The 8,387-nt window shown below is 42.0% G+C and overlaps 1 pseudogene; it reads left to right on the top strand.

The window, feature by feature from the left end:
* Nucleotides 1–5,460: 5,460 nt before the first annotated feature.
* On the top strand, nucleotides 5,461–5,667 carry LOC140714013 (U2 spliceosomal RNA; annotated as a pseudogene).
* The last annotated feature ends 2,720 nt before the right edge of the window (nucleotides 5,668–8,387 follow it).

Here is an 8,387-nt window from a genome sequence, read left to right as displayed (position 1 = left end):
ACTATTCTGAATGAGTTTCTGTATGTCCTTCACATGGATTACATGGGTTTTCCCCGGTCGTTTGACCCTCCTCTCACTGCCCAAGGACTGTAGAGGGTAATTACTCATTGTAAATTGTCCCGAGGTTAGATTAGAATTAATTGGGGTTGTGGGGTTGCTGAGCTAGAGTGGACCAATGGCCTAGAAGAGCCTACCCCGTGCTGTATCACCTGATCAGTTTTCAGATGGAACTTCAGTCAGAATTTTGATTTTTTTTGCCAGCTGTTCAGATTACTGAAGGGCAAATATATGGGCAAGAAATGCACACCTATTTATGTCTGGAAGTCCGCTATTGACATATTGAGGGAGAAGAAACAAGATACAGGCTTCACTTTTGCTTTGGTTAAATTAGAAAATGTATTTTGTCTGTTCAGAGAACTTTTCTGGAAGACCAGTTTGACCAGAGATAGCGAACACTGGCGTTAACTGCATATTTATGTTCATTGCATAGGAGGTGCACTCTGTTCCCATTTGTCACCCTTTACTATTCCTTCTGGCACAGTCCCTGACTCTAGTAACTTCATGATCCTTATGCTTCCTGAAAAAGGATATTTCAAATGACCACAAGTACACACAGTACTCCAAATGTGACCTTACCAACGTCTGCCACACTCATGAACTCAATATTCCTTCCATTTCATTAGAAGCAGTTGAAGTGGGGTGAGATAAAATTCAAGAAAGCTTGAGAGGTTGAGGACTCTGAGGATCTGGCACGGAGGAGGGAGGGAGGCCTGGAAAAGATCAGTGACAATCATTTTGAATGATGGGACAGGTTTCAGCAGCTGGGGGTGTTCCTCCTGCTTCTTGTTCTTAAGGTTTCACAGTGATATTGGTCAAAGTTTATGAGGAGAAGGCAGGAGATTGGAGTTGAGAAGGAAAGCAAATCATGATCAAATAGCACAGCAGACTTGATGGACTGCTTAGCATAATTCCACTCCTATGACTCATAGTCTTGTGTTTGCTCCAGAAACATGGCAACACTTGCAGCTGACCCCAGCGCATCCTCAGACTGCGTCAGTTGTTGACGTAAATGAAGCATTTCACTGTATGTTTCGATGTTTAGGTTACAAATAAAGCTAATCTCCTTTATCTTCATTTTGACACAGCTAACCACAAAATTTCTCATTTACTGATTCTTTGACTGAAACAGCAGAAATATTACAGATTCAATGACAAGATGTCCAAGCTTATATTTCTGGTGTTTTAGATTTCATGGAAATCTTTGCTGCATATTTTATGTAGATTTAAAGTTCATGTTTCTTCCTCTTTCCACTTCTGATCCATCTATGAGGATTGGTTTGTGTTTCTTCATCTTACCATTCCTGAAGTCCACAATCAGCTCTTTCATCTTACTGCGACACCACTCCAGTAGTTGGCATATCTTGCTCCTGTACGCTCTCGCCTTGCCATCTGAAATTCTGACAACAATGGTTGTATCTTCGGCAAATTTATAGATGGCAATTGAGCTGTTCTTAGCCACACAGTCATGGGTATAGAGAAAGTAGAGCATTGGGCAAAGAACACAATGCTGAGGTGTGCCAGTGTTGATCATCAGCGAGAAGGACATGTTATTACCAATCTGGATAGATTGTGGACTTCTAGTAAGGAAGTCAAGGATCCAATTGCAGAGGGAAGTACAGAAGCCCAGGATATATAGTTTTTTGATCACAACTGTAGAAATTGTGATGTTAAACGCTGAGCTATAGTTAATGAACATAGCTGACATAGGTGTTTGTATTGCCCAGATGATGTAAGACCACGTGAAGAGCCATTGAGATTGCATCTACCGTAGACCTTAATGTGGCAATAGGCAAATTGTAGTGGGTCCTAGTCATTGCTGAGGCAGGAATTCATTCTAGCCATGACCAACCTCTCAAAGTATTTCATCACTATAGATGTGTGTGCTACTGGATGATAGTTGTTAAGGCAGCTCACACTAGTCTTCTTAGGCACTGGTATAATTGTTGCCCTTTTGAAGCAAGTGGGAACTTCTGACCATAGCAGTAAGAGATTGAAAATGTCTTTGAATACCCCCATCAGTTGGTTAGCATAAGTTTTCAGAACCTTACCCGGTAGTATATCGGGGCCTGATGCCTTGTTAGGGTTAATCTTCCTGAAAGAAAGCCTGATGTCAATCTCCCAGACAGAGATCACAGTGTCACTGGGTGCAGCAGGGATTCTCAAAGTTGTGGTTATATTCTCCCTTGCAAAGTGGGCATAAAAGGCACTGATAGCTGAATTGGTAGTGAAACATTCATGATGTTGGGCTTTGCTTTGTAGGAAATAATGTCTTGCAAACCCTGCCAGAGTTGACGTGCATCCAATATCGCCTCCAACCTCATTTGGAATTGTTTCTTCGCTCTTGAAATAGCCCTCCACAAGTCATACCTGGTTTTCCTGTACAGACCTGGGACAGACTTAAAATCCACAGATCCAGTTCTCAGCAGATGATGAAGCTCCTGTTTCATCCATGACTTTTGGATTGTGAATGTACAGTCAGTTTTTGTAAGCACACACTCATCCATATTCATCCTTATTGGTTAATGAATGCTGAAAGATTCAATCACTGTGGAGGATTTCTTACCATTGTGAGATTTTGTCTTCCCTGACGGTGAGAAGGTGAGGGTTCGGGGTTTACAATGCTTGCAGGTGAGATTTGTTGCTGTGAGACAATCTCACGTTCTGGGTCCTCCTCCATGGTGATTGTAGGATTTGACTCTGAGACTGCAGGAGGTGGTTCTGACAGCTCTGGACTTCTCTTTTCTCTGACAACTGATTCTGCTGTCCTCAACAGACCGATATGTCATCTCCAGATGACATCAGACACAACCTCCACTGTGTATCCACTATCCCAGGTCACCACTCAAGGTATTGAGCCAAAGCTTTATTTTTTAACCACATCTAGATGACTGGCATATAGCTCCTCCAACACTTTAGCTCTCAGCTGGATGGTACAACTCTCAATTGCCACATAACACATTCTCCTTCAAAGACAAGTTCAGCCTGACACTGGTAAAAATGGGGAACTGGAATTTCTGATGCACATTCCAACCACGTAGACCTGAGACAGTGTAGGAACTTTTCAAGTTTCTCTTTGGATCATCTCTGCAGGTAAAAGGGAGAACTTTGATTTGCATTAGGGGGAATAGATCATTGGAGAGGGTTCAGAGAAGATTCACTCGAACGATTCCGGGAATGAGAGAATTAGCACATGAGGAATGTTTGACCGCTCTTGGACTGTACTCCTTGGAGTTTAGAAGAATGAGGGGGGACCTCATAGAAACATTTAGAATGTTGAAAGGCATGGACAGAGTGAATGTGGCAAAGTTGTTGCCCATGGTGGGGGAGTCTAGTACGAGAGGATTGCAGGGCGCCCATTCAGAACAGAGATGCGAAAAAAATTTTTAGTGAGAGGGTGGTGAATCTATGGAATTTGTTGCCACAGGTGGCAGTGGAGGCCAAGTCATTGGGTGTATTTAAGGCAGAGATTGATAGGTATCTGAGTAGTCAGGGCATCAAAGGTTATGGTGAGAAGGCGGGGGAATGGGACTAAAGGGGAGATTGGATCAGCTCATGATGAAATAGCGGAGCAGACTCGATGGGTCTAATGGCTGACTTCTGCTCCTTTGTCTTATGGTCTTATGATCAAGAGGAGCATCCTCTATTGTCTATTTCTCAGGTATCTCCTTTTCCAAGGGTAAACGGGACAATCCATCAGCATTTCCATGATTAATTGTCCTCTTGAATTTGATTTGTAATTGTGTCCTTTGAGAAACAGAGCCCATCTCCGCATTCATGCTGCTGTTAGTGGAACATTCTTCTGTGGATTGAAAATGGACACCAATGGTCGGAGATCAGTAATGAGGGTAAACCCTCTCCCATGCAGGTACTGGTTGAAATGTCTTCCCCTCACCCAGACAGATTTAAAGCCCCCCCCCCCCCCCGGTCAATCTGTGAGTAATATTTCTCAGCAGAGGTAAGAGAATGTGATGCAAACACTATGGGACGTTCATTTCCATCACTCATAACATGTGAAATGACTGCTCCTGTACCGTAAGGCGAAATGACACAGGAAAGTTTCACTGGACTACGTGGATCATAATATGTGATTACAGTGTAATAGTGGATATGACTTCACCTGCAATTACTATAGCACTCTGTAAAAGAATTGCCACAGTAATTTTATGTACTTTTTTTTTGACAGAGCAAGTAAAAAGAAATTGTTTCCAGTAACAGAGTGGCAGGGCGTTAAGGTCATGATCAAGATAAACAGACACTACATAAAATCACCTTTTGTTCAGATCTGGAATGCACTACCTAATGAAGGAAATTTAATAGCAAGCATCAAAATGGGACTAAGTATTTATAGGAAAAAAGAATTACGTGGTAAAGAGCTGGAGCAGGAGAGTAATTGAAAAAAAACTTCTTTCAAAATGAAAACGCAGCAATCGGAGTGTGCTGCATTAGTCTACAAATTTATGATTCTGTAAACTGAAAATCTGATGCCATAGCACACTATTTTACTTAATTAGGTTTAAATGTAAAGTAAATGGCTAAATGTGATCTGAAATCCTTAGTATGCATAGCACTTATTGAGATGATGAATTATGCGTTCCATGTGTGTGAAACGCATATACATGAAGTCCCAGGACATGAGGCTTCAACGTATTTTTGACACTGTTGCTGCAACATTGGACCTTGGATTCACGGTTAAGGTGCAGGCTGAGCCACGAATAGGAAAGCAGGCCCTTAAGGGAGGAGGCAGAACTGCTTACACGTCCTTAAAATACAAAATCACATCCTGTGTCATTGCCAGGATATCTCTTTCAAAAGTCAACAAAAAGAAATCTAAGCTGAAATGTATGAGCTTTGCAGGCCAAATGGAATGTGTTGACACCGCTGAGTTTCACATTCAGTGCTGCTGCCTGCTGATGAATTTCTGAAACCTGACTGAAGTTTATAAGATTGAGAGTCACAGACAGAGCAGACAATCGGTATCATTCTCCCAGAGTTGAAATGTCCAATAATTAGTAAGCAGCCATCGATCTCAGGGGATCATGGGTTTGTGCCTCTGGTGGACTGTGTCCTCTCCAGGGCGTAAGACTGAGCGGGAAGATTTGAAGAACCGGCTGTTGCCCGTGCAGCGGGTACCCCTTTCCACGTCACTGATGTAGTCCAAGGGAAGGGCAAGCGCCGATACAGCTTGGCACCAGTGTCGTCACAGAGGTTGCCGGAGTGAAGTTGTAAACAACATCAAACTGCCTTAGGGACCCCGGCTCCGGATTTCTTCCTCGGCGTTTACTCCCAAAGCCTTCCCCGTGGTGGGTATGGCCGCAAGGCAGCGGAGGTTTAAAATCAGAGTTTTCCTTCTCCTAGGCGGGCTGCCGTCCAAGGCTGACGAGCCCCACCTGCACGAAGCAACTGGTTTTCTGGCCTTTCTGCTAAGATCAGGTTGTACTATCTGTTCTTATCAGTTTAATATCTGATACACCCCTGATCTGTCTAATAATGAGGGCATGCACTTAAGGTGAGAGGGTTAAGTTCAAAGCCGTTATTTTTTTGCTCACAGAGAGTTGTTGGTGCTTGGAATGCACTACCTGACAGGTGTGGTAGTGGAGGCAAATGCAATAGACATGTTCATGGGGCTCTTAAATAAGCACACAAGTGTGTGGAGAATGGAGAGCTCTGAACACTGTAGCATGATGCATCTGATTTCTTAACGATTCTCGAGCGATACCTTCTGTTTTTATGATTCGGGGTCCCCATACTGTATAATGCAATCCTTTCTTGGTGGCTACCTCATAATGTTCTTTCCAGGAGCAAAGAAGGACGGTCCATCCTGACACTTCACTGTGAGCTGAGAAGTACACAAGTAATTTCAGCTGTAGTTTGTGTTGAGAGTCCCTACTTCAGAGAGTTACTTTACAAAACATTGTTTTAAGCCACCATGCTAGTTGCTAGACTGAGGCCTCAGTTGCTGGCCACCAATTGACGACAACAGGTTATTATAACTGCAAGTTTACTTCAGGGGTAAGTGCAAGCTGAGGATTAGATTTTTTTTATTAATCTCATATACATTGAAACATACAGTGAAATGCTTTGTTCGCTGTAACAGCCAACATAATCTGAGTTTGTGCCCAATGAGACACAACAGCAAAACAAACCTTTCCCCTCCCTGCCCACACACACACACACTGGCCCTTAAGTCCCAGGACAGGCTGCCTCTGGACCTCAGTGCATCAGCTGCCCAAGCTTCAGAAATTATTCAATATATCAGACTGTCATTCTGAAAAAATGCAACAATTTTAACAAAAAAAACTTAAGCAGAATTTAAATAAAGCGGTGAAGATATAAAACTGTAAATCAGTTTGTGCTGATTCATAAGATAATTAATTTAAATTAGAATGCAAAAGGTTTTGTCATTTTTGTCCAATAAAGTTCATTACTTTTAGATATACAGTGTATGGGAACTGCCTTGTTGCTTACCATTATTCCCACATCGCCTCTTATGTGTCCTATTTGTTATTAATACTCTTGTTTTATTTCACTCCTGGGTGAGAAAGATCGGAACTTTCACAGTGGAGATCATATGGAAATCAAATGATCAGACCTCTCTGGATGAGGATAATTTATAAATATACTTTGCATTATTCCATCACCAAATTGGTATTTAATTCACTAAGAGTTTAAAGTTACAGCTTACAAGCTGAAACCAAACAATAATATGTGATTATTGTGATTATTGGGGTTGTATTGAGAGCATCCTGAGCAGCTGCATCACTGCCTGGTTTGGAAATTGCACCATCTCGGATCGCAAGACCCTGCAGCAGATAGTGAGGTCAGCTGAGAAGATCATTGGGGTCTGTCTTCCCGCCATCACGGACATTTACACGACATGCTGCATCCGCAAAGGAAGCAGCATTATGAAGGACCCCATGCACCCCTCATACAATCTCTTCTCCCTCCTGCCGTCTGGGAAAAGGCTCTGATGCATTTGGGCTCTCACGACCAGACTATGTAACAGTTTCTTCCCCCAAGCTATCAGACTCCTCAATACCCAAAGCCTGGACTGACACCTTGCCCTACTGTCCTGTTTATTATTTATTGTAATACCTGCACTGTTTTTGTGCACTTTATGCAGTCCAGTGTAGGTCTGTAGTCTAGTGTAGCTTTCTCTGTGTTGTTTTTTTTTATTACGTAGTTCAGTCTAGTTTTTTGTACTGTGTCATGTAACACCATAGTCCTGAAAAACGTTGTCTCATTTTTACTATGCACTGTACAAGCAGTTATGGTCGAAATGACAATAAAAGTTGACTTGACTTGACTTGACTTGAAATGCATTTCACGTAGAGTTTACACCTGTATTATTACATCAGTTAGTAAACTTGCAATAAATTAAAGCAACTGATTAACTCAGTAGGTGAAAGTAACTTTGAACAATGAAACACAAACAGAGGCATTGTTTAGTTAGAAAGAATGGTGTTAAAAAACAGAGTCTAGTTCACTGTCTTAGTTGATATGCAGGTCCACTGTATCTTTCAGCACCAATGTGTAAGATTCAATCTTATCTTTTGAGATTCATGGCTGTGCCAATGGGCTGGATTTTTAAATTACATTCAACATTTTTCCCGTCTCGCTCCAGTCACATTCTCTTACACATTCACACTCTCAGATCTTTGTCCTACAACCAATCCCAGACCAATTACAGAAAAATTTGTATCTCAGCATTATTGTGCATTCTCAACTCCCCTGCCACTCTTAATATCACTTCGTTCAGGATGCCATCCTCTATCCTACCCTATGCCACTCAAAATCACACCTCATAAACACAAGAGATTCTGAAGATGCTGGAAATCCAGAGTAACACACTCAAAATGCTGAAGGAACTCATCAGGTCAGGAGGAGTCTATGGAAAAAATAAAAGAGTTGTCATTTCTGGCCGAGTCCTGATGAATTGTCTTGGCCTGAAAAGATAACGCATTATTCTTTCCCATGGATGCTGCCTGACCTGCAGAGTTCCTTCAGCGTTTTGTGTGTGCCATTCATTATTGCACCTGTAAGTTCTCAACAGTTTAACAATTCTTTCGATATGAATATACTGACTGACGTGTTCATTCAGATACTTATTTACACTTTCAATGTATTTGTCCCCAGTTAAAGCTACTACTTCTCATCATCCTGCACTGGTATGGAACTGCTTTCTCCTACAGGATATTGCATTTGGACTGGTTTCTGCTGATCTGCTGTTGGCTGACATCTGCATAATATTAAAGGAAACCTACCTGAAAACACTTTTTCCCATAGTTCTAATCATAGCAAGAGCCTTTCACCTATTGCCTTATGCTTTG

The sequence above is a fragment of the Hemitrygon akajei genome, chromosome 20 (assembly GCF_048418815.1).
Source record: "Hemitrygon akajei chromosome 20, sHemAka1.3, whole genome shotgun sequence".
Classification (NCBI taxonomy): Eukaryota; Metazoa; Chordata; class Chondrichthyes; order Myliobatiformes; family Dasyatidae; genus Hemitrygon; species Hemitrygon akajei.
Note: the sequence above shows the minus strand (reverse complement) of the source record. Positions and strands in the feature narration are given on the sequence as shown.